The following is a 27,678-nucleotide window of genomic DNA, read 5'->3' on the forward strand; positions in this document are numbered from 1 at the left end:
TAAATAGTTAGTGGGAGGGCGGCTCAGCTGGGAGGCGGGGCGGGCTCAGGTCAACGCACACGAAGCACAACAACAACAGAGACAAAATGGAGGGGGGAGTAGAGCAGGGCGCCGGGGGATATCGCGCAATGAACTCAATTGCAAGACAGATATGGTGCAAGCAAGCGAGGTAAATACAATTAATATCCAATTGAAAATAATAATGGCACAGTCAATCACAATGCAGCGCAGTTCTACGATACCGCGTCTCGGTGGAGAGACAGGGGAGCGACCACTCAGGGCAGGGGCGATGAGGGATCACAGCGCTTCTGGGACCGGGAGCGCTGTAAATAGTTAGTGGGAGGGCGGCTCAGCTGGGAGGCGGGGCGGGCTCAGGTCAACGCACACGGAGCACAACAACAACAGAGACAAAATGGAGGGGGGAGTAGAGCAGGGCGCCGGGGGATATCGCGCAATGAACTCAATTGCAAGACAGATATGGTGCAAGCAAGCGAGGTAAATACAATTAATATCCAATTGAAAATAATAATGGCACAGTCAATCACAATGCAGCGCAGTTCTACGATACCGCGTCTCGGTGGAGAGACAGGGGAGCGACCACTCAGGGCAGGGGCGATGAGGGATCACAGCGCTTCTGGGACCGGGAGCGCTGTAAATAGTTAGTGGGAGGGCGGCTCAGCTGGGAGGCGGGGCGGGCTCAGGTCAACGCACACGGAGCACAACAACAACAGAGACAAAATGGAGGGGGGAGTAGAGCAGGGCGCCGGGGGATATCGCGCAATGAACTCAATTGCAAGACAGATATGGTGCAAGCAAGCGAGGTAAATACAATTAATATCCAATTGAAAATAATAATGGCACAGTCAATCACAATGCAGCGCAGTTCTACGATACAGGGGAGCGACCACTCAGGGCAGGAGCGATTGACATTTGCATTTTGAATCATTGGTACTTCCATTACACATTTCTTTCATTACACACACATTTCCAGACAGACCTGCTCTCTCCTTGAGCATAGGGAAGTAAAACACCATATATGACATAATGCCAACATTTGAAAGCAAGAAAGGGGGACCATAAAAAAATCTGAGGAATTTATTTTACTTGCATTGATTTAGAGGCAATTTTAGGGAAGGGAAGCTAAAATAAAGCTCCATGGGGTTTAAAAAATCATGAGTCACCCTGCTGAGACAGGTGTGTTGGCACGTATCACATGGGTGGAAATGGAGGTGCATGCACATATTCTTCTTGCTCAGAAATACTTTAGCGATGGGGCCTACGTGCATAGTGGTGCTATCTAGCACTATAAGTTGGATAAAACAGTTGAAGAGGGTATCTAAAAAAGGCATGGGCAAAGTAGTGTAACTAGGAATATTTGATCAGAGGCGTTGCCTTAGAAACACCCTGCGTATATGATTATAATACCTTCATCAGCTTCATCCCAATTATTGTCAGGGAAAAAAATGGAAGTACTCCCAAGGCCAGGCTTACATCGCCCCCACCCTCCAAAAAAAGTAACAGTGGGGAGCTACTGGCAATGGCCAGTGGGTCATGGGAGCCGTGGGCAAAAAGTTTGGGAACACCTGACATAGAGACAGATGACTCCCAGCTGACCATCCACCGCCTAAGTATCTGCTTGTTGAACATTCGAACACAGCATCCAGATAGAGAGAATTGACCCTCAGCTCAGAATCCACTGCCTAGGTATCTGCCTGATGAACATTCCAAGGACAGCATTCAGAGACAAATTACCCCCGCTGACAATCCACTGCCTAAGTATCTTCCTGATGATCATTCCGAGAACAGCATCCACATAGAGACAAAGGACCCCCATCTGACAATCCACTGCCTAAGTAGCTGCCTGATGCATTTTCAGAGCACGGCATCCATATAGAGACGAAGGACCCTCAGCTCACAATCCTCCGCCTAAGTAGCTACCTGATTCCTTGCAGACTTGGAATTGCCAAAGAGAAAGCAAAGTCCAGCACCAAACATTCTGTGGCCTGGCTGATGGAGTGTACGTGTTGTTTAGGAGACCACAATTGGTGGCATGAAATGACTGTCGTATATAAAAGATGTATAGGTGCACCTCAGGTTAGGCTTTTAACATTGGCCTCTTGTTGATTTAAGCGTGGGTTCAATACGATTATTGGGTTTCATTATGCCTGGCTAACAACGTGGATAGTGAAGGAGAGCATCATATTTTTGGAGTATGGGGAAAGTATGGCAATTTAGAAAATAAATAGCTTTTGTGTCCCCCAGCGGGCTTCTGAGCTGTGGAGTCATTTGTTGGCAATTAACTCTTGGCCTGGCCTTGCAGTAAGAAAAGTACATGTGTGTCCAGGCAACGTAAACCATTTGTAGTGCGCTCAGGGTCTGAAATATGTATGCATTAGTCTCAGTGTTAATGAAAATGTCTATATACTGGTTTCATGGTTTTTGCGTGTCAAGAGTAAAACAAACCCAAAACTAGCCTCTAGCTTGAGGGTTAAACATGTGCTAGTTTTTCAACATGAGGTTTTAATTACGTCTTGCTAGTACGCTGGAGAGTGAACTATAGTGTTGTACTTTTGGTTACAGAGAGCTAACAGACCAATGTATGATTTAGCAGTTTTGGACATTACGGAAAAAAAAGCGATCATCAACCCCAACGTGGATGGGAGTACTTACCTATGCTGAAAGTAGACAAAGACTTGCATAGGAAGAAGAGAGGAAAATGTAGAACCAGCATAAAGACTGACAAACAGGGAAAGAAGGAGAAATTAGAAGACAGAAAAAACAAACAATACAGAGAAATGAGATGGAGAGGAAAAACCAACAAAAGACTATAAAAGGTTCTTTCATGCTGGCAATCTTTGACCCCCAGACCTGGGACGCGGAGGACCACCAACGAGGAGTCGACTCACAAGAGGATACCCTGCTGCACAGGGAACACGATGAAGAGTTAGGGCACATATGTCAGCCAGGAGGAATCTAAACCGAGGAGCTCTGTTGGAGGGAGAAGCACCAACAAGGAGTCAACTCACGGAGGAGGATAAACTGCTGCACAGGGAACACGATGAAGAGCTCCAGCACATATGTCAGCCAGGAGGAATCGAAACAGAGGAGCTCTGTTTGAGGGAGGGACACCACGAAGCAACAACGCAGACCTAGAAATACAGGTAAATGACAGAGATGGGAGCCTGCACTCCACCTGGAAACACAGTGGTTCCGATGAGGACCGTGGCTGACCAGGTGTGTGACAGAGGTAGTTAGGGGAAGGAACAGGTAGGAAGAGTACAGGCATAGAGGCTAGTGCGGAGTCCAATTGAGGTAAAAAAAAACTGAGCTTCTTGTCTTCTAGAAGCAAGTCTTTATGGCCAAACTAAGTGCCTTACTCTTGTGATGGGCAAGAAAGTGTGAAGGGCTAAGATACATATAAGAAAGGAGAAAAAAGGAGAAAGAAACAGAAAGAAATTCAAGCAGACCATAGAAAGCAGAACAGGCTGGAAAATATATAGTTGGGAAGAACAGCAATGGATCCATTGGCTCTCCAATAATTGAGATTTTTATTTATTTGACCTGTGTTAAAAGGACACTTACCATCATCTTTAATATGAGGACATTGGGGGTGGAGCCTCAGCCGCTCTCTGGAGCTAAGAAGGAGTCTGCAGGTCCAAATCTTAAGGAAAGTAGAAGACGAATCCTATGAGATCTTTACAGTCTTTTTGAAGAATTTGAGCCTGTATGATAAATGGAGAATAATAAAACATTTAATTACCAAGAAAGCCTTGTAATTGACCCAGGTTACTGTATTTAAACAAACAAAACAGAGACAGAGAAATGAATATGCAGAGTTCCTCAGCCTTTTCAACATGTACATGACACTACTCGCCAACATCATCCTCGTCATTTCCTACTCCAATCACACACAAGTCATCTTCTCCCTGATGGACAAAACAACCACCGCCAGAACCAACTTCCCAAACTGCATGACCATGAAAGCAGACTGGATGCGAACCAACTGCCTGCAGCTCAACTCTGACAAGACAGAAGTACTGGTCTTTGACATCAAGACCTCCCCAATGGACTCCAACTGGTGGCCATCAAAGATAGGACCAAACCCCGCACCCACAGACCACGCAAGTAATCTAGGATCACCCTATTCAGCATGGCGGCTCAAGTCAAAGCAATGTGCCCCTAATGCTTCCACTTCCTACTCATGTTGCGAAAAAATCTTCAAATGGATGCCTCAGAACACATGGGGCAGTATTACAATAAGTGCCCTGGGTGCACAACGGGCGTTTGCGCCCGCTTTGCGCGCCCCGGGGCACTTTGGTAATATAGAAGGGGGTGCAGACGCTTGTGTGTCCCCTCCTATAATACCGATAGCGCTGGCGCACTTAAAGCGCCAGCGCTACCTTCAGAGGGTGTTTCCTCATTTGCATAGGTGCTTGCCTTATGCAAATGATGGAATTCCTTTGACTGCGCCGTATTACAGAAGCGGGCACAGGAGGTGCACTGACAGTGCGCCATTTTAAAGGTGGCGCACTGTTAGTGCGCCTCCTGACAGCAGCCCTCTGCAGTGGCTAAAGGGGGTCCTGTGGATCCCCCAGACATCCCCGTGCAGGCGGGTGTTGTCACTGACTGCACCCACTTGCAAGGGGAGCCCCAGTCCCTTGTAAAAGTGCAGGCAGGTTCCGCCTGCACTGTGAAAACACAGAGAAGCTGCTCCGTGTTTACACATGATTGCACTGCCCCCAGGGCAGCGCATACAACATAATAGGGCGCATTGTGAGTGTTTGTGTCTGACGCACCTTTTAAAAGGTGCACCGGGAGCAAACAATCACAATGCATAACACGTCCCCCGCTCGGATCATCGTGCAAGCACTCATCCCCCGTAGGCTGAACTACTGCAACACTTTCTACACCAGAATATCCAAACAACTTCTACAAAGACTCCAGACCCTCCAAAATACAGCTGCAAGACTCCTATTGAGATCCCACGCTGCACACACATCACACCACACCTAACCTTAGGAAGCTTCACTGGCTCCCCATTCCCAAGCGCAGTCAATTTAGACTTCATGCACACAAAGCCCTACACAACATCGGACCGGAATACCAGAACACCAAAAACACTTTCAACAACCAACCAAACACCTACGTTCTGCCTCACTCTCACACTTCTCTGCATTCGCAAAAGCAAAACTGGAGGTCGCTCATTCTTCTACATTGCACCCTAGACATGGAACAACCTCCCTCGTCACATCAGAGCCTCCTCTTTCCTTCTTGAGCTGCAAACCTGGCTCTTTGTATAAGAAGAACTTTGGGGACACAAACCTACACAAGTGCCCAAGCACCTGGATTCCTTCTTGTGTGACAACCCACATTCCACACCCTCTTTTTGCCGAAAAAGTCTCTATTCCATGCACTGTCTGTGTGTTTCTGCAGTGTCTGTGTGTGTGAATGTGTTTAAGAGTGATGTGCTTCTGTGTGTGTGTGCCTGTCTGTCTTTGAATCTGGCTTAGTCTATCTGTTTCTGCATCTATCTCAGACCCCTGGGGCTGTTAAGACAAGAGCACTCTAGGCTTTGGACTGGAGGCAAGTAATAGTGTTTAACTTTTTTGATGAATGGGTGCTTGTGGCCTACATCTAGACAAGATAATGTTTATTTAGACCATTGGTCTTTAAACACCACAAAACAATCATTTTTTATACAACTCTAATATCATAAATCAATCGTTATAAAACAGAAAATCCTTAAAAGAGCAAAGGTTTTTTTTATAACACTTTATTGCACATACCCCATATTATATACGAGTTATAATCACACCACTTCTTTACTTACTTAATAACAGGATAAATAGCTTTAAAATGTGGGTAAAAGTTATCCTATCTAAAATTCTTCTGCCAGAATCCAGCTAAGATCCTACTCCCCCTTCACGTTATTCCTTATTTCCATCAGAGCTTGCCACTGTTCATCTCACTTCTCCGTATAGAACTTTGTAACTGTTGCCATGTACCTTCCAATAGCTATTGAAATATTGAGATTACACATATCAACAAGACGTTCTATGGCTTGGGTGCGGCACATGATTTCATATTTTACAAAGGTTGGACATAGGAATAATTTCCGGAATGGTGAAACTTTCAAACAATCCACCAGTATGTGGAGGATTTATACACAACATACATGTACATTTCCCATCATATTTCACCATTTCCATTTTTATTCTCGCATTTATTGTCCATGGATTAATACCAATTCTTAATTTTAATAATTCACATCTGAACCAACGATTAGGCAACCTTTCCACATATGAGAACCCTTCTCCATCACGTCTTATGCCGCTCCCCTGTGTAATTTGTTGGTTTTGCCAAAGATCCCCTTGTGAGATCTTTTGTTTGTTTCTTTCCTTGGATCTCATTGGTCAGCGCCTGTCAGTTTCACTTTCTTCCTCATGTGTTTGTCCCTTCGAAGGAGCATGGACAAAGAACCGATCAATTACTTCACAGGTGTCCTTCCTCTGCTCAGACTGGGATTCAGGTACTTTTTGAAATTCTTGAGCCCCTCCGTCATCATTCCCTTGTTGTCCTCGTCGCCTGCCCATTGTTACTTGCACAGCCACCTCCTGCTGTTTTTGTTTGCCCTCTGCCGCCTCCAGTTGTCATTGCTTCTTACATTTTGGTTGCACCTAGCATTTTATTTAAACTATTAAGTATGAGCAAACCGGGCAAGCCTATCATCTTGGTTGTAGTGAAAAGCAAAATGGTCAGCTCTAAGGGCCATGCATATTATTTTCTGTTCCTCTGCAGAGAAGCAGAAAAGCATGTGACCTCCTATACATACAGGTGACAGACCCGAGAAAAGGCAGTACAAAAAAGGTGACTTCAATCCCACAGGTCACTGTAGCCCTGCCCTGTCTGCACCCCATGCTCTACACAGCAGAGGGTCCCTCTGTGAGGGGAGTTTCTGTGAACAGTCCAGATCAGCATAGCTGTCAGGTTTCCATTCTCCTTACATGTGACATTCCTATGTTTTCTGGGTTCGTATGTGTGCACTTCAATTCTTTTGTGTGACGAGTCTCAAACTAGTCCCGAGGAGTGATAAATGCAATGACAAAGCAGTGCTATAAGTCACCAGTGCATTGCACGTGTTGAAATGAACAGGACAATGGAGTGGTTGTTCTACCGGTCAATGCTTCCTGATGACTGCTTGCAGTCATGCTTCACGGGTGGGCTGTGTTGCAACTGCAGAGACCCGGTCTAGACAGGGCGCTCACAGGCAAAGGAGGAGGGAATGACTCGTCATAATGACGCTGAGGTCACACAATGACATAACACATATGATATGATGCTTGGGAAAGAGGGTGGACAGGTGAGTGGGGCAACACGGACAACAGATGGTGGGAGGCTATCATGGAGAACAGAGAACTGGGGGTAGTAGCAAGGAAGGACAACAGAAGGAGGGAGGGTAGGTGGGGCTGCAAGCAACACTGACACAGAAAGGAGGGAGGGGAGGTGGGGGCAAGCAACACTGACACAGAAGGTGGGAGGGGAGGTGGGGGCAAGCAAAAACATGAAGTGGAATAACTGGCTACTCAGCGTTTCTGGGGCATAGGACAACCAGATATGGATCATCAAAGCGCCATTAAAATGCCACAAAACACATCGTTTTGTGACACACTTATGGTGTTTTAAAATTTGCCACTCTGTGCCGCAATATCCAGGGGAGAGAAGGAGGGAGGGTCTGCAATATAGTAATTTATAAAGGTAAATGCTTGAAAGTCCCCCAGAGGGCTTCTTAGCTATGGGCAGTCATTTGTTGTCAAATAACTCTTGGCATAGCCTTGCCGGATAATGCAAATGTATATATATATATATAAATATTACCTACTGGCAGTCGCCAGTAGGTATATATAGTTAGGATTTTTTCTCTATGGGATTTTTGAAAATTCTATGTCTAATAACTTTGGCGTTTGTGGACGGAATTGGCTGAAATTTTCAGGAAAATGGAACATTTTGTTTCCGAGCAGCCCCTGACAATTTGGGGGGGTTTCATCAAGGGGGGGCCGAGAAAAAAGGGGGGTCCCAAAACGCGTTTTCCCATGTTAATTTCCATAGGGCGGTTGGCCTCACTTTTAGCTCGAACGGCTGAATGGATTTGCACGAAACTTGGCAAAATTGTAGGGACTGTTAGCCCGATGTGCCTTTGCTAGGTCTCAATATATGTGCTCCAGTGGATTTTGAGTAATTTAGGTTCAAAAAAAGATATATATCTGGGCGGAGCCTAACCACACATCTGATCTGATTGGCTGTCAGCACTTCATCCAAGAAGTGTTGGCAGCCATCTTGGGACCAATATACATGATAGCACCTCATTAAAAAGCATTGTAGTTAATAGAGGGTTTTAGGACTTTAGTTACATTATAAATCATTTGTTGATGGTACCATACTCGTTTTAGGAATTGTGGTGGGTTCTAAGGTGATTTTACCATGTGAAAAAACCTTCTGCTGTGATATCATGAATATTGTTTGAAAGAAAACTAATATCTCATGATTTTCCCACAGTGGTTTGGAAGGGGATCTATAAGCTAAACTGAAAGCATATTTTCTGTAAATTCACATTATCTTTCTCAGTCATGTGAAAATGAAGTCTGACATTCTCAGTAAAACATGTACATCCAACAAGGACAGAGACTGTCAGTTGATTCTATTACAGGACCGGAGGCTTCAGATTATGCTTCTCTTTAGTTTACTGTAAAACTCACAGCAGCTAATAAACATACAGTTTATCAATTTAAAACTACATTATCCATCATGCTTGGCCCAAGCCACGCCTCCTTAGCCCTACAAGAGCCCTGGTAATAGTCCCAGCTTCCTCTTTCTTTGCTGCTCACAGCAAGAGATAAGTGCTGCTCCCATTATTCTCACATTGATTGTACAGTGTTTATTCTTATAAACGAGGGTTATTTGTTACTATATACATAGTTTGCTGTATTTACCTTATTGGTGTGCTGGTGTACGGCGCTGCCGTTTATTTGCCGATTTTACTTCACTGTGTTACGGCGCTGCCGTTTATTTGCCGATTTTCACTGCATTGTGTTTAAGGGCTGCGCGCGCTTCGCGCTTTGGGGACCCGCTCCTGGGTCGGCGGTTGCAACCGCGTTGGTGGCGCTGCTGCGCTTGTGTTGGAGCCTCGCTCCGTTTTTCCTTCACGCGCTTTGCGCGCCTGTACCGGCCCGCCCTGCGGGTGTCTCGTTTCCCCGGCCGCACTCTCCAGGGGCCTGAGGGACGCGCAAGGCTGCCCCTAATCGCCTGAGGCGCATAACAGAGCCGCGAACCACACGGCAAGCGCGTGCAGCCCACACCACGTCCATTGGGCTATTCCTAGTAGGATTTGGACTCGGTTGGGCTGCACACGCTTCGAGCTCGTTTTTCCACCAAATTTGACCGCGTTTATTAGTTAGAGCTGGTGGAGGAGACGCCTAACTGGTTGTAACAGCAGTTGCCTTACTTCAGAGTGTGCACACGCTCTATATATTCTATTTCAACGGCTCTGACGCCCACTGGGCTGCAATAATAACTATACAGCTTTGCTGAGGGGGTCTGGTACAGGACTTCTGTGTGTATTTGGTGTGCAGTGGGGCTGACCCCCCCTCTTACTCCCCTTGTGTCTGCCTCATTTCGGTGGTGTCATTCCCACTGTGATTTGCAATGCAGGACTGGGTGTATTTTGACGAGGAGGCAGGGGAAGAAGTTTATGGAGAGCAGCCTGCTGCTGCAGTTGAAGACAAAATTGTGGAGGCCTTAGACGCTTCGGTGCAGGCCTCAGTTAACAAGGCAGTCGAGAGCACAGTGCCTTCTACTGTGCATCAAGCATTGGCAAAGGCTCTTAAGCCTATTACTAAACAGTTGGAGAATTTTGCTAAGAGACATGGTTTCACTAAGGACAAGTCCACTAAGACCACTCCACCAGCTACGCAGGCAGGTAGCAGTGATCAATGGCCACATTCAAGCGCTCTGCAATCCCTACCAGCCTCTGGGCAGGCTCAGGCTCTGCAGTTCATACCAGCATCAGGAACAGAGCATGCATACTCTACAGGGGCCAAGGCCAAGAGCAAGCAACATTATGTGGACACGGACACCTCCACCACTACTGGTACTGATACCACTGATACGGACGAGGAGGCCCCGCCGAAGAAGAGAGCAAAACAGGCCTCACCTTTGGCGTCCGTCCCGAAGGTTGCTACACCTTTCACGTTCGATCCGAACGAAATTGTCCATCCCAGGTCATCTGACTGGGTCCCGGCCGCTGCCGTGGCGGATTATCTGCAAGAGAACATCAGGAAAGGTTTTGACAAAGAGGTGCGTAACCGCTTACGCTCAGAATGCCCTCGACCTGACCTGGCCCATAAGGTGGCAGACACCCCTGAGATCGACGTTAGTCTGTTAACATTCTTGAAAAAGTTTGCCAAGGATCCAAAAAAGGGCATTGACCGCGCCTGGCGCGGCTGCCAGGATAAACTGTTGGACGTGGTGGGCCCTTTGGCCAAAATACTTGAGATGGCCCTTAAGGCCAAAGAATCCAACGTTCCCGTAGACCCTGATATCCTGGCTGGATGGACCCAGCGGGCCATCTGTTTATTAGGAAACGCTAATTGCGCTCTTTCCACGGAGCGGCGAAAATCCCTACTGATGCGAATGGATTCAAACCTGACCGAATTGGCATCCGCGGAACCAGGACCCTTAGCAGAGGGCAACTTGTTTGGTGACCGCTTTGTGAAGGACGTCTCCAAGTACGTGGGGACCTTCACATCGCTGGACAAAGCTCAATCTGGGATAAAAAGAGTATTCCATCAACAGGTTTTCAATAGGGCCGGACGAGGTCGGGGACGCTCGCCAGGCCGCTTCACCAATCAAGGTCCCCCCAGAGGCGATTTTGGTAGAGGTCGAGGAGACTGGGACTCTACCCGAGGAGGCACTTTCAACCCCACGAGAGGCAGATTCCACAAAGGCAGGTTCCACGGAGGTGGCAACAGAGCAGGCTTCCACAACCAGAACAATTCAGGTGAGCACACTCAATTGTTTTCCCTTTCCACTGGGGGGTCGCACGAGACACTTCTTTCACAATTGGGTTCTTCTGACACAAGATGCGTGGGTCCTACAAACTGTACAGGGTTTTCAACTGGAATTCTTTCAAACTCCTACGCAGAGGTCTATCCCGAGAACTCTCCTTTTTTTCCCAACAAGAGATGACCTTTATAGACAGCGAAGTGGAAGAATTGCTTCAGAAACAGGCTATTGCGGTGTGCACACACAACCCGCAAGGGTTTTGTAGCAATATCTTCCTGGTCCAAAAGAAGGGAGGAGGTCACAGACTTGTGCTGAATTTGCGGGAATTCAACTACTTCCTAGTATACAATCACTTCAAGATGGAGGGCATCCATCTGTTGGCAGATCTGCTCCGGCAGGGCGACTGGTTGGTCCGTTTGGATCTGAAAGACGCCTACCTCTCTATTCCCATTTATCCTCCCCATCGCCGATTCCTGCAGTTTCAGTGGAACGGACGATGGTTCGAATACTCGGCCCTTCCTTTCGGGCTTTCCTCGGCTCCTTGGTGTTTCACCAAGGTGATGAAGCCGGTTGTCTCCCGTCTTCGGGAACAGGGTTTTCGGTTAATAATTTACCTGGACGACATCCTGATCATGGCTCAGAGCCCGGATCTGGTGTCGCAACATCTACAGACGACAATTTCGCTGCTCCAGAATCTGGGATTTGTTATAAATCAGACAAAATCCGCTCTGATTCCATCGCAGACGACGGACTTTCTAGGATTCGTGATCAATTCACAATCTGCTCAGTTAAGCCTTCCGAAATCGAAACTGAAGGATATCAAGAAGGAGATCAGTTCCCTTCTCGCCCGTCAGATGGTATCTCTCAGGACGGTCGCCAGGATAGTAGGTCTATTGGCGTCGTCAGTACAAGCAATATTTCCGGGGCCACTTCATTACAGGGCCCTGCAGAGACTGAAGATACAGCACCTCCAGAGGGGGCTAGCGTACTCGCACTTAGTGCCATTGTCACAGGAAGTGAGGGACGAAATGCAGTGGTGGTTGCACCAGGTAGAGGCTTGGAACGGCAGAGCCATTTTTGGTTCTCTTCCCGAGGTGGTCATAGAATCAGACGCCAGCCGTTGGGGCTGGGGAGCGCGCTGTGGCGCGGTTTCCACAGGAGGACGTTGGTCCTCTCAAGAGCTAGATTTACACATAAACTGCTTAGAACTCCAAGCAGGATCCTTCGCTATCAGAACTCTCTCGCCGCATCAGACGTCTTGTTGCATTCTCCTCAGAATGGACAACGTCTCGGCGGTTCGCTATATAAACAAGTTAGGAGGGACAAGATCGTCCATGCTAGTACAAGTAGCCAAGGAATTTTGGCGATACTGCCTCAGCCGTCAGATCACGGTTATTGCAGAATACATACCGGGACAGTCCAATGTAGTGGCGGACTGGAATTCAAGACATCTGAGGGATTACAGCGATTGGAGGCTGCTTCCCCGGATGTTTCTCTGGCTACAGGACCTTTGGGGTCCTTGCCAGATCGACTTGTTTGCATCCCAGCTCAACAGCCAACTGCCCAGGTTCTTCAGCTGGAGGCCGGACCCAGCGGCGGCAGCGACGGATGCATTTCTGCAGGATTGGACGGGGGCGGTGAACTATGCGTTTCCCCCCTTTCTACTCATTCCACGAGTAGCGTCATACATTCTCAAGCAGAAGGCGGAGGTGATCTTAGTGACACCTTTATGGAAGTCGCAACCGTGGTTCCCGACCCTGTTGGGGATGTGCTGCGACCTTCCACGGATGTTGCCCTGGTCGGAGTCCCTGCTTCTGGGTCCTCTGCAGGAGCAACATCCGTTGATCTTGTCTCAGCGTCTAATGCTGATGGCATGGAGGCTTTCAGGCAACAATGGAGTTTGCCTGGAGTTTCAGGAGCGGCTAATGAATTCATCACGCAGGCTTGGGCCCCTTCCACGCGAATACTCTTCGGCCTGGAAGGGATGGTTACGTTGGTGCGTGGAACGGGACCTGGATCCCGTGGGGGCAGGCCTTTCACACGTCGTGAATTTTCTGACTGAAAAGGCGACGAGCGGTTTAGCCTATAGATCGGTAAACAATTTCCGATCTGCTATTTCAGCGGGTCATTCCCACATTGATGGGAAACCGGTAGGAGTTCACCCTTATGTGTGCAGACTCCTCAAAGGGATTCGGGCTGCGAACCCTCCCAAGCCCAAGTACTCGGGGCTTTGGGATGTTTCTTTGGTCATCAAGCTTTTTGATAGCTGGCCCTCTAACGATTCGCTTTCTAGGAAACAGTTATCGGCCAAGCTCGCTATGCTTTTATGTTTATCGTCGTGCAGGAGATCTTCGGACGTGCGGGCACTGGACCTTGCAGGTAGAGTATTTACTCCGGAGGGAGTTTCCTTTACTATTACAGGCCGCACAAAAACTATGTCTAGAATGATTGAATATAATGCCTTTCATAGTAATACTAAACTCTGTGTTGTCCAATGCTTGAAAGCTTACGAGGAGTGTACTCGTTCCCTGAGACCGACTGGTGTAACGCAACTGTTGATTGCGGTTCAGAAACCGTTTCAACCTGTGTCCTCGGCCACCATTGCCAGGTGGCTTAAGTTTGTCATGAAAGAGTCGGGAGTTGATGTTCAACTGTTTGGGGCGCACTCTGTGAGGGGTGCTATGGCTTCGAAGTCATACATGTTGGGAGCAAATATTCAGGATATTATGCACTGTGCTGATTGGTCGTCTGAGTCGACATTTAAACACTTTTACTATAAGCCGGTGGGTGACATTTCTTCTGTGGTATTTGATTCAGCGTTGAACTAAGCATAATCTGAAGCCTCCGGTCCTGTAATAGAATTAGCTAGCATTCGCGCCAAGAATTTTCAATTCTATTAAGGACACGGAGGCGAGGATTATCCCACCCGGCTATGTCATGTTATGATCATGCTTACCCACCCGTTGTTATGATTCCTTCTGTTTATACAGACATTACGGGTTCTTTTATCTTTATTCTAGGTTCTGACAAGAAAAAAGAGTGATCCCTCTTCTATGGAAGGCTGCAGATGGGGCGCCATCTTCTATTTCCTCCAGTCGGAGATTTTCTGAAGTTGGAAGTGATTCCGAGTTATTCCACGTTGGAGTTTGTTAAGACTTTTATACTGAACTTATGTTGCATGTTCGTGCAAAGAAAGAGGAAGCTGGGACTATTACCAGGGCTCTTGTAGGGCTAAGGAGGCGTGGCTTGGGCCAAGCATGATGGATAATGTAGTTTTAAATTGATAAACTGTATGTTTATTGGCTGCTGTGAGTTTTACAGTAAACGAAAGAGAAGCATAATCCTCGCCTCCGTGTCCTTAATAGAATTGAAAATTCTTGGCGCGAATGCTAGCTAATTTTTGATTCCTTTGTGTTCTACTGCAGCCTCCTAGAGTGTTCTAAAGAACAACTAGAGCGCTAACAGTCCTACTTATTACAAAGGTATGGCACACCTGAAGCCATCTTGATTGGAATAAAGTGGTAACTCTTAAAACATTTAATTTAAAAAGAAACAACATGAGGGGGTATATTTTGCCATAGAAAGTATGATTAGTGCTGCAGAATGAAAAATTAGGGCACATTTTGAGTGACTTCTCAAATCCTTTTCTATTTCATTAAAACATTCTGACATGCAGTCTCCCAAAATGGCCACCAGAGACAAAAGAGCCCAAATGTAGCCCAAATATCACCCAGATGTAGCCCAAGTATAGCCCAATGACAGAATGTCCCAGAGTGTTCTAAAGAACAACTAGAGCGCTAACAGTCCTACTTATTACAAAGGTATAGCACACCTGGAGCCATCGTGATGGGAATAAAGTGGTAACTCTTAAAACATTTAATTTAAAAAGGAACAAAATGAGGGGGTATATTATGCAATAGAAGGTATTATTAGTGCTGCAGAAAGAAAAATTAGGGCACATTTTGAGTGACTTTTCAAATCCTCTTCTATTTCATTAAAAAATTCTGACATGCAGTCTCCCAAAATGGCCACCAGAGACAAAAGAGCCCAAATGTAGCCCCAATATCACCCAGATGTAGCCCAAGTATAGCCCAATGACAGAATGTCCCAGAGTGTTCTAAAGAACAACTAGAGCGCTAACAGTCCTACTTATTACAAAGGTATGGCACACCTGAAGCCATCTTGATTGGAATAAAGTGGTAACTCTTAAAACATTTAATTTAAAAAGGAACAACATGAGGGGGTATATTTTGCCATATGAATTATGATTAGTGCTGCAGAAAGAAAAATTAGGGCACATTTTGAGTGACTTCTCAAACCCTCTTCGATTTCATTAAAACATTCTGACATACAGTCTCCCAAGATGGCCACCAGAGACAAAAGAGCCTAAATGTAGCCCAAATATCACCCAGATGTACCCCAAGTATAGCCCACACCACGTCCATTGGGCTATTCCTAGTAGGATTTGGACTCGGTTGGGCTGCACACGCTTCGAGCTCGTTTTTCCACCAAATTTGACCGCGTTTATTAGTTAGAGCTGGTGGAGGAGACGCCTAACTGGTTGTAACAGCAGTTGCCTTACTTCAGAGTGTGCACACGCTCTATATATTCTATTTCAACGGCTCTGACGCCCACTGGGCTGCAATAATAACTATACAGCTTTGCTGAGGGGGTCTGGTACAGGACTTCTGTGTGTATTTGGTGTGCAGTGGGGCTGACCCCCCCCTCTTACTCCCCTTGTGTCTGCCCCATTTCGGTGGTGTCATTCCCACTGTGATTTGCAATGCAGGACTGGGTGTATTTTGACGAGGAGGCAGGGGAAGAAGTTTATGGAGAGCAGCCTGCTGCTGCAGTTGAAGACAAAATTGTGGAGGCCTTAGACGCTTCGGTGCAGGCCTCAGTTAACAAGGCAGTCGAGAGCACAGTGCCTTCTACTGTGCATCAAGCATTGGCAAAGGCTCTTAAGCCTATTACTAAACAGTTGGAGAATTTTGCTAAGAGACATGGTTTCACTAAGGACAAGTCCACTAAGACCACTCCACCAGCTACGCAGGCAGGTAGCAGTGATCAATGGCCACATTCAAGCGCTCTGCAATCCCTACCAGCCTCTGGGCAGGCTCAGGCTCTGCAGTTCATACCAGCATCAGGAACAGAGCATGCATACTCTACAGGGGCCAAGGCCAAGAGCAAGCAACATTATGTGGACACGGACACCTCCACCACTACTGGTACTGATACCACTGATACGGACGAGGAGGCCCCGCCGAAGAAGAGAGCAAAACAGGCCTCACCTTTGGCGTCCGTCCCGAAGGTTGCTACACCTCTCACGTTCGATCCGAACGAAATTGTCCATCCCAGGTCATCTGACTGGGTCCCGGCCGCTGCCGTGGCGGATTATCTGCAAGAGAACATCAGGAAAGGTTTTGACAAAGAGGTGCGTAACCGCTTACGCTCAGAATGCCCTCGACCTGACCTGGCCCATAAGGTGGCAGACACCCCTGAGATCGACGTTAGTCTGTTAACATTCTTGAAAAAGTTTGCCAAGGATCCAAAAAAGGGCATTGACCGCGCCTGGCGCGGCTGCCAGGATAAACTGTTGGACGTGGTGGGCCCTTTGGCCAAAATACTTGAGATGGCCCTTAAGGCCAAAGAATCCAACGTTCCCGTAGACCCTGATATCCTGGCTGGATGGACCCAGCGGGCCATCTGTTTATTAGGAAACGCTAATTGCGCTCTTTCCACGGAGCGGCGAAAATCCCTACTGATGCGAATGGATTCAAACCTGACCGAATTGGCATCCGCGGAACCAGGACCCTTAGCAGAGGGCAACTTGTTTGGTGACCGCTTTGTGAAGGACGTCTCCAAGTACGTGGGGACCTTCACATCGCTGGACAAAGCTCAATCTGGGATAAAAAGAGTATTCCATCAACAGGTTTTCAATAGGGCCGGACGAGGTCGGGGACGCTCGCCAGGCCGCTTCACCAATCAAGGTCCCCCCAGAGGCGATTTTGGTAGAGGTCGAGGAGACTGGGACTCTACCCGAGGAGGCACTTTCAACCCCACGAGAGGCAGATTCCACAAAGGCAGGTTCCACGGAGGTGGCAACAGAGCAGGCTTCCACAACCAGAACAATTCAGGTGAGCACACTCAATTGTTTTCCCTTTCCACTGGGGGGTCGCACGAGACACTTCTTTCACAATTGGGTTCTTCTGACACAAGATGCGTGGGTCCTACAAACTGTACAGGGTTTTCAACTGGAATTCTTTCAAACTCCTACGCAGAGGTCTATCCCGAGAACTCTCCTTTTTTTCCCAACAAGAGATGACCTTTATAGACAGCGAAGTGGAAGAATTGCTTCAGAAACAGGCTATTGCGGTGTGCACACACAACCCGCAAGGGTTTTGTAGCAATATCTTCCTGGTCCAAAAGAAGGGAGGAGGTCACAGATTTGTGCTGAATTTGCGGGAATTCAACTACTTCCTAGTATACAATCACTTCAAGATGGAGGGCATCCATCTGTTGGCAGATCTGCTCCGGCAGGGCGACTGGTTGGTCCGTTTGGATCTGAAAGACGCCTACCTCTCTATTCCCATTTATCCTCCCCATCGCCGATTCCTGCAGTTTCAGTGGAACGGACGATGGTTCGAATACTCGGCCCTTCCTTTCGGGCTTTCCTCGGCTCCTTGGTGTTTCACCAAGGTGATGAAGCCGGTTGTCTCCCGTCTTCGGGAACAGGGTTTTCGGTTAATAATTTACCTGGACGACATCCTGATCATGGCTCAGAGCCCGGATCTGGTGTCGCAACATCTACAGACGACAATTTCGCTGCTCCAGAATCTGGGATTTGTTATAAATCAGACGAAATCCGCTCTGATTCCATCGCAGACGACGGACTTTCTAGGATTCGTGATCAATTCACAATCTGCTCAGTTAAGCCTTCCGAAATCGAAACTGAAGGATATCAAGAAGGAGATCAGTTCCCTTCTCGCCCGTCAGATGGTATCTCTCAGGACGGTCGCCAGGATAGTAGGTCTATTGGCGTCGTCAGTACAAGCAATATTTCCGGGGCCACTTCATTACAGGGCCCTGCAGAGACTGAAGATACAGCACCTCCAGAGGGGGCTAGCGTACTCGCACTTAGTGCCATTGTCACAGGAAGTGAGGGACGAAATGCAGTGGTGGTTGCACCAGGTAGAGGCTTGGAACGGCAGAGCCATTTTTGGTTCTCTTCCCGAGGTGGTCATAGAATCAGACGCCAGCCGTTGGGGCTGGGGAGCGCGCTGTGGCGCGGTTTCCACAGGAGGACGTTGGTCCTCTCAAGAGCTAGATTTACACATAAACTGCTTAGAACTCCAAGCAGGATCCTTCGCTATCAGAACTCTCTCGCCGCATCAGACGTCTTGTTGCATTCTCCTCAGAATGGACAACGTCTCGGCGGTTCGCTATATAAACAAGTTAGGAGGGACAAGATCGTCCATGCTAGTACAAGTAGCCAAGGAATTTTGGCGATACTGCCTCAGCCGTCAGATCACGGTTATTGCAGAATACATACCGGGACAGTCCAATGTAGTGGCGGACTGGAATTCAAGACATCTGAGGGATTACAGCGATTGGAGGCTGCTTCCCCGGATGTTTCTCTGGCTACAGGACCTTTGGGGTCCTTGCCAGATCGACTTGTTTGCATCCCAGCTCAACAGCCAACTGCCCAGGTTCTTCAGCTGGAGGCCGGACCCAGCGGCGGCAGCGACGGATGCATTTCTGCAGGATTGGACGGGGGCGGTGAACTATGCGTTTCCCCCCTTTCTACTCATTCCACGAGTAGCGTCATACATTCTCAAGCAGAAGGCGGAGGTGATCTTAGTGACACCTTTATGGAAGTCGCAACCGTGGTTCCCGACCCTGTTGGGGATGTGCTGCGACCTTCCACGGATGTTGCCCTGGTCGGAGTCCCTGCTTCTGGGTCCTCTGCAGGAGCAACATCCGTTGATCTTGTCTCAGCGTCTAATGCTGATGGCATGGAGGCTTTCAGGCAACAATGGAGTTTGCCTGGAGTTTCAGGAGCGGCTAATGAATTCATCACGCAGGCTTGGGCCCCTTCCACGCGAATACTCTTCGGCCTGGAAGGGATGGTTACGTTGGTGCGTGGAACGGGACCTGGATCCCGTGGGGGCAGGCCTTTCACACGTCGTGAATTTTCTGACTGAAAAGGCGACGAGCGGTTTAGCCTATAGATCGGTAAACAATTTCCGATCTGCTATTTCAGCGGGTCATTCCCACATTGATGGGAAACCGGTAGGAGTTCACCCTTATGTGTGAAGACTCCTCAAAGGGATTCGGGCTGCGAACCCTCCCAAGCCCAAGTACTCGGGGCTTTGGGATGTTTCTTTGGTCATCAAGCTTTTTGATAGCTGGCCCTCTAACGATTCGCTTTCTAGGAAACAGTTATCGGCCAAGCTCGCTATGCTTTTATGTTTATCGTCGTGCAGGAGATCTTCGGACGTGCGGGCACTGGACCTTGCAGGTAGAGTATTTACTCCGGAGGGAGTTTCCTTTACTATTACAGGCCGCACAAAAACTATGTCTAGAATGATTGAATATAATGCCTTTCATAGTAATACTAAACTCTGTGTTGTCCAATGCTTGAAAGCTTACGAGGAGTGTACTCGTTCCCTGAGACCGACTGGTGTAACGCAACTGTTGATTGCGGTTCAGAAACCGTTTCAACCTGTGTCCTCGGCCACCATTGCCAGGTGGCTTAAATTTGTCATGAAAGAGTCGGGAGTTGATGTTCAACTGTTTGGGGCGCACTCTGTGAGGGGTGCTATGGCTTCGAAGTCATACATGTTGGGAGCAAATATTCAGGATATTATGCACTGTGCTGATTGGTCGTCTGAGTCGACATTTAAACACTTTTACTATAAGCCGGTGGGTGACATTTCTTCTGTGGTATTTGATTCAGCGTTGAACTAAGCATAATCTGAAGCCTCCGGTCCTGTAATAGAATCAAAAATTAGCTAGCATTCGCGCCAAGAATTTTCAATTCTATTAAGGACACGGAGGCGAGGATTATCCCACCCGGCTATGTCATGTTATGATCATGCTTACCCACCCGTTGTTATGATTCCTTCTGTTTATACAGACATTACGGGTTCTTTTATCTTTATTCTAGGTTCTGACAAGAAAAAAGAGTGATCCCTCTTCTATGGAAGGCTGCAGATGGGGCGCCATCTTCTATTTCCTCCAGTCGGAGATTTTCTGAAGTTGGAAGTGATTCCGAGTTATTCCACGTTGGAGTTTGTTAAGACTTTTATACTGAACTTATGTTGCATGTTCGTGCAAAGAAAGAGGAAGCTGGGACTATTACCAGGGCTCTTGTAGGGCTAAGGAGGCGTGGCTTGGGCCAAGCATGATGGATAATGTAGTTTTAAATTGATAAACTGTATGTTTATTGGCTGCTGTGAGTTTTACAGTAAACGAAAGAGAAGCATAATCCTCGCCTCCGTGTCCTTAATAGAATTGAAAATTCTTGGCGCGAATGCTAGCTAATTTTTGATTCCTTTGTGTTCTACTGCAGCCTCCTAGAGTGTTCTAAAGAACAACTAGAGCGCTAACAGTCCTACTTATTACAAAGGTATGGCACACCTGAAGCCATCTTGATTGGAATAAAGTGGTAACTCTTAAAACATTTAATTTAAAAAGAAACAACATGAGGGGGTATATTTTGCCATAGAAAGTATGATTAGTGCTGCAGAATGAAAAATTAGGGCACATTTTGAGTGACTTCTCAAATCCTTTTCTATTTCATTAAAACATTCTGACATGCAGTCTCCCAAAATGGCCACCAGAGACAAAAGAGCCCAAATGTAGCCCAAATATCACCCAGATGTAGCCCAAGTATAGCCCAATGACAGAATGTCCCAGAGTGTTCTAAAGAACAACTAGAGCGCTAACAGTCCTACTTATTACAAAGGTATAGCACACCTGGAGCCATCGTGATGGGAATAAAGTGGTAACTCTTAAAACATTTAATTTAAAAAGGAACAAAATGAGGGGGTATATTATGCAATAGAAGGTATTATTAGTGCTGCAGAAAGAAAAATTAGGGCACATTTTGAGTGACTTTTCAAATCCTCTTCTATTTCATTAAAAAATTCTGACATGCAGTCTCCCAAAATGGCCACCAGAGACAAAAGAGCCCAAATGTAGCCCCAATATCACCCAGATGTAGCCCAAGTATAGCCCAATGACAGAATGTCCCAGAGTGTTCTAAAGAACAACTAGAGCGCTAACAGTCCTACTTATTACAAAGGTATGGCACACCTGAAGCCATCTTGATTGGAATAAAGTGGTAACTCTTAAAACATTTAATTTAAAAAGGAACAACATGAGGGGGTATATTTTGCCATATGAATTATGGTTAGTGCTGCAGAAAGAAAAATTAGGGCACATTTTGAGAGACTTCTCAAACCCTCTTCGATTTCATTAAAACATTCTGACATACAGTCTCCCAAGATGGCCACCAGAGACAAAAGAGCCTAAATGTAGCCCAAATATCACCCAGATGTACCCCAAGTATAGCCCAATGACAGAATGTCCCAGAGTGTTCTAAAGAACAACTAGAGCGCTAACAGTCTTACTTATGACAAAAGTATGGCACACCAGAAGCCATCTTGATTGGAATGAAGTGGTAGGTCTGAAAACACTCAATTTAAAAAGGAACAACATGAGGGGGTTAATTTTGCCATAGAAAGTATGATTAGTGCTTCAGAAAGAAAAATTAGGGATCATTTTGAGTGACTTCTCAAATCCTCTTCTATTTCATTAAAAAAATTCTGACATGCAGACTGAAACATGCACTTTGAATACCAGCAGCAGACGTCCCAGGTGAGCAGTAGCTTTACTACAGTGATCTAATGTGCAACTAGAGTGCTAACATTCAGAATTTATGGCAAATGTGTGACACATCTGAATGCCTTCTTGATGGAACCAAAGTAAACAAGCATTGAAAATGCAATAGATCTCGCCCTTGTTTAAGTTAAAGCCATTCTGTTTGTAATGAGGTGGCTTTTAAGCTTTGCTTTTATTAGTGTTTTTTCAACTTTCATGTAAATAACATGCATCTGTATGCATATAAGTATATGTATGCATGCATTTATGTTTGTATTTATATAGATATACAGTTGATATATGTTTATATATGTATGTATATATATATATATTCACTGAAAAAAACATAGGCTATAGACCATATATAGTTAGGAATTAGCATTTACAAAACCTTGAAAATTCACTGAAAAAACCATAGGTTATAGACCATATATAGTTAGGAATTAGCATTTACAAAACCTTGAAAATTCACTGAAAAAACCATAGGTTATAGACCATATATAGTTAGGAATTCGCATTTACAAAACCTTATTTTACTCACACAAAACCATTGAAATTCCATATATAGTTAGTTGCACTAACTATATATCGCGCACCCGCAATCCACTGCTGATGATGTCACATATTACATCATTCATGACATGGTCAGTGACATCACTGATGACATCACTGATGACATCTCAAATGACATCACTGATGACAACATCCAGTGACTGTATGTTTCTGTAAAGTTAAAATATGTCTTACATATTGAAGAATGAGTGGATGTATAAGTGTCTGGATGAAGGATTTAGTAGGTGCATGACTGACTGTATGAGTGAGTGATTAAATGTGTCTCACTGAGTGCATGGGTTAGTGACTAAACTGTCTTAATTTGTGCATCATTATGTCTGTTGTTCTGTAAACTGTTGCATGTGTTGATAAGTAGCTATATGAGTAACTATATGGGTTATTGATTGGTTGTCCAAGTATTTGTATGGGAGACTGAGTGTGTGTGTGGGTGGCTGGGAGTAGGCATGGGCGGAAAATCCGTTCCGCTCGCGGATTTTCGGGAAATCCGCAATCCGCGAGATTTGCGAATTTCCTGCAAAATCCGCAAATCCGCGAGCAGCGGATTTTGCTCGCACTGCTCGCACTGTTCGCGTGAGTTCGCGCCCCGCGAATAAGTGCGAAATTGCAGAAATACGATCTAAGCAAAACTGAAAGTAACTACTTACCAGGTTCAAAAGTTCAGGCACATCATTAGTAGCCATTTCCTGTAGTGCTTCCTGAGGGGCCCCTCCAGAGTTCAGTTGCCAGTTGAAACTATTATGTGACCCTGCTCTGAACCTCAGAATAGTTACACATATGCCACAAAGGTCATGAATTACAGCTAAGGGAGACAAGCAGGAGCCAGGCTGGAAGTTAAAATCCATTAATCAGCCCCTAATTCATTATTGTCAGTTGGGGCAGGGCAGGTGTTGTAACTAATTTTGCAACAATGAAAGCACTTAGCAAGTGCAAAAGATCACTAATCAGGGCGCACTAAGGAAGCGTGCCAGCTAAAAAAATATTCTGTGACACATTAATCAGCCCCAAATTAATTCAGGTCACTTGAGGCAGGGAAGGTGTGCTTTGCTTTGCCGAAAATAATGTACACTGGACAACCAGAGGGTGTGGTGATGAAACAGAGGGTGGCATGGGTGGGCCAGAGGGTGGCATGAGTAGTCAGAGAGTGGCAGTGGTGACAGAGAGTGGCAGTGATGAAGAAGAGTGTCCCAAACAGGTTGGACACGTAGAAACAACAAGTTCGCAAAACTTGCGACCCGACAGGTAAGTTCGCAAATTGCGAAATTGTAAAAACCCTCGCGAACTGGCAGAAACACGGGCGAACACAAAAAAAAAAAATCCGCAAATTCGCGGGAATTCGCGGATTTTGCGGATTGCGAATCCGCAAATCCGCAAAATTCGCGAACGCGAGATCCGCAAAATTCGCTCATGCTTAGCTGGGAGGTGTATGACTCTGTGCATAGATGTGTGAGCAGTTGATTCACTAGATGTATGGTTTCAAAAGTGCATGTGGAAACAGCTGTATGGGCGGTTGACTGTGTGCATGAGTGTATTGGTGAGTGAATGGATATCTCAGTGCTACATGTCAAAGTAAGTACATATGTAAAACACAGTACATGTGAGAGTTGACATATATAAATAACTGTGCATAAGAGCCAGTGAATGTGTGAGTGGCTGTATGGATCATTGTGAACTTGTATCAGGGATTGTATAAGAGAGTAAATATGTGTTAGTATATGTTTGAATAAGTAAAGTTTGTATAACTGTATAGTTGAGGAAATGGAGGTGTGATTGATTCTTTGCATGACTGACTAGGTGTGTGAGTAACTCCATGGATGAGTGACAGTCTGTGAGTGTCTGTTTACACTGATTGTATCTAAGGTTATATTAGAGTCTGAAGAGGTTCATCGTATTATCACATGAATGATATCATCAGTGATGTGATCAGTAATGTCAAATGAGATGTCATCAGTGATGTCATCAGTGATGTCATTTGAGATGTCATCAGTGATGTCATCAGTGATGTCACTGACCATGTCATGAATGATGTAATATGTGACATCATCAGCAGTGGATTGCGGGTGCGCGATATATAGTTAGTGCAACTAACTATATATGGAATTTCAATGGTTTTGTGTGAGTAAAATAAGGTTTTGTAAATGCGAATTCCTAACTATATATGGTCTATAACCTATGGTTTTTTCAGTGAATATATATATATATATATATATATATATATATATATATATATATATGTCCACACACCTCCGTGATTCTCCAGAGGTCAAAAAAGGACGGCACTCCAAGTCAGTGTGTTAACCAAGATGGTTTATTGGCAGACCCCCCTGCCTCCTCGACAGACGCGTTTCACCTATTTGGCTTCCTCAGTGTCAGCCATTCTCTGTGTGCTTTGTCATTATATCCCCAACCACTTTACACAACATAGACAGTGGACTAATGCTCGCCAAAGTGTTTACGGCGGCCATGTTTGAACGTGCAATTCAGCATATCACAAATAACACTAATTACAGTGTATACAAGGGGACGAATGACGTTTGAAAAAAAGTTCTAGTGCGAGAACGTGAATAAAAGTGAAAATTCCTTAAAACAAAGGTCAAGTAACAGGGTATATGTCAAATAATGTCCATTGATTGTATGAATATTTTACATCAACAGTTCGAAATGTACTCTCCTTCTTCTATATACAAAAAGAAGAAATCAATGTGATTATAAGTTCATTCATTATGTACAAAATTGTGCCCTGGATGGGCTTAATAGACAGTTGTTTTTTCAACCCTGTTGCCTTGCACAAGTTATGATGCCCTGTATGGGCAAGAATCCATATCATTATCATCCATTTATACCAGATTAGTTGCTGCCAACTGGAAAGTTACCCATATTCGTTTTCAACCTTGGGCTATTCTTTTTGCAGTGTAAATTTTCCTTCCTGAACCAACTTGGGAGTGAGTACTGTCTATTCTAGGTGGACCCAAAGTTCTTCGTCGTTGTTAAGCCCTTTCGGGTGCATGCTCTGAAGGTCAATGATATACCTGGATTCCATCGCTCTTAGTGATCTTATCCTGTCCCCACCTCGTTCCCTTCTCTCCAGCTGATCTATTAGGTAGAAGGATAATAGGTCCCTATTACTTCCATGGTGGGTCTCAAAATGGCGTGCCACCGGGTAGTTCTTGTCCTTATTGGCGATGGCACGCATGTGCTCTAGGATACGTTTCTTAGCTTGGTTAATGGTACTCCCAATGTACCTTTTGGCGCATGGACATACCAGGCAGTAAATTACGAACTCAGAGTTGCAATTGAGAAATTTCTTTATCTCTCTCATTGGCCTTGGGTCATTGCTTCTCCCTTCGTATTTGGTTCTTTTTTTGCTGTATTTGCATGCTTTGCATTGCATGCATGGGAAGAAACCATTGATGGGTTTAGTTTTTAGAATTCTGGGGGGAGCTACATAGTGGCTCTTTACAAGATGGTCATTGAGGGACTGGCAGCGTCTGTAAGTGATAGACGGTCTTGTCGGTATTATTCTCTTCATTACTGGGTCTGTACCTAGGATGTGCCAGTTTCGATTAAATATCTGCACCAGTTCATTTGATCTCATGTTGAAACTGGTGATCATCCTTGTTGTACAGTCTTCTGCTTTATCCCTCGTGATAGTTTGTATGAGGTATTTTCTGTCAATAAGGTCTACTCGCCTGGTTGCTTCTGTGAGTAATGACCTTGAGTACCCCCTCTCTCTGAACCTGGCTACCGCCCCTTCCCGTGCTTGCCTGAAATCGCTGGAGTCTGAGCAGTTTCTTTTTAAGCGCAGTAGCTCTCCAAACGGGATGTTCTTAATCATGCTTTTTGGGTGGTGGCTTGCCGCGTGTAATACGGTATTGCCAGCCGTAGGCTTGCGGTAGAGCCTGGTTTGTAAGGAACTCTCCTTGACAAAGACCTCAAGGTTCAACTCATTGCTGTTCAGCACCGCCACATACTCCTCAGCAGAGGAGATGTCGCCGCGCCAAACGACAAACAAGTCGATATATCTCGACCAAATCATGATGTTGTCCAGCCACTTCTCATTGGGACCCCCCCAGGCCACGTGCTTCTCCCACCAGCCCACGAATAAGTTCGCGTAGCTGGGGGCGAAGCACGTGCCCATCGCAGTCCCTCTCAGATGGTGATACATGTTTCCTGCAAAAAGAAAGATGTTATTGTCACTATCATTTTGTTGTGCTGATGGTATTGCATACTCTTTTTCCCCAGGAACCATTTAATAGCGGAGATTCCATCATGATGTTCTATACATGTGTATAGACTCGTGGCATCTAGGGTGATAAGTAGCATATCTTCCTCCCACCCGATGCCCTCAATCTGCCTTATGAAGTCCTGGGTGTCCCTCACATAGGATGGTAAGTCTCTCACAAATGGGGACAAATAACCATCTATAAATCTTGATGTGTTTTCAAGTAGACTCCCTATGGAGGAGACAATTGGTCTGCCTGGGGGATTTCTGATGTCCTTATGTACCTTGGGAAGGTGATAAAATGTCGGAATGATAGGATGCTCACAAAACAGATAGTCATACTCATGTTAATTTAGCATTCCCTCCTCTTTCCAACCCAAAAGTAGTGCATGATATTCCGTGACACAATTCGAGAAATCCCTTTTCTCCATGGTTCGATAGCAATCACTGTCATTTAGTTGCCTCATAGCCTCTTGCTTATAGTGTTTTTTACTGAAGATGACGATATTTCCCCCTTTATCGGAGGGCTTCACTTCGATGGTATTGTCCTCCTTGAGAGATTTAATTGCTTCCCATTCTGCTCTGGATATATTGGAAGTTTTGCTGGTCAGTTCCGAGTTCTTAACTGTCATTTTTTCCATGTCCTGGAGGATGGCGTCATTGAAGACGTCTATAGCATCATGTGTTGCATAAGGTAAAAATCTGGATTTGCGTTTGCAATTGCTTGGATCTCTTATTTGTGTTATTTCCTCCCTCCTTAGCACCTCCGCGGATCCTGGTATGTCTTCAGAGTCCACGAGTTCATGTGCTACAGTCAGGGTCGGGAGATCATTATCTATGAGATTAGCTCCGGATATTGTTATTACCTCCGTAGTCATTGGTTTTTCCGAAAGGTTCTTTATGGCAAAAAAAATTTGTAATTTAAGTTTCCGGACGAACTT

General features: G+C 45.9%; 1 protein-coding gene across 2 annotated transcripts in view; it reads right to left on the bottom strand.

The window, feature by feature from the left end:
- Window positions 1-27,678, bottom strand: part of LOC147700371 (uncharacterized) — a 401,830-nt gene that overhangs the window by 169,591 nt on the left and 204,561 nt on the right. For both annotated transcript variants that reach the window (XM_086935735.1, XM_086935734.1), the window contains one exon: window positions 3,583-3,722. The gene's annotated coding sequence lies outside the window, so the exon portion shown is untranslated. The remainder of the gene's footprint in view (window positions 1-3,582; window positions 3,723-27,678) is intronic.

Source organism: Lissotriton vulgaris, chromosome 8, assembly GCF_964263255.1.
Source record: "Lissotriton vulgaris chromosome 8, aLisVul1.2, whole genome shotgun sequence".
Taxonomy (NCBI): Eukaryota; Metazoa; Chordata; class Amphibia; order Caudata; family Salamandridae; genus Lissotriton; species Lissotriton vulgaris.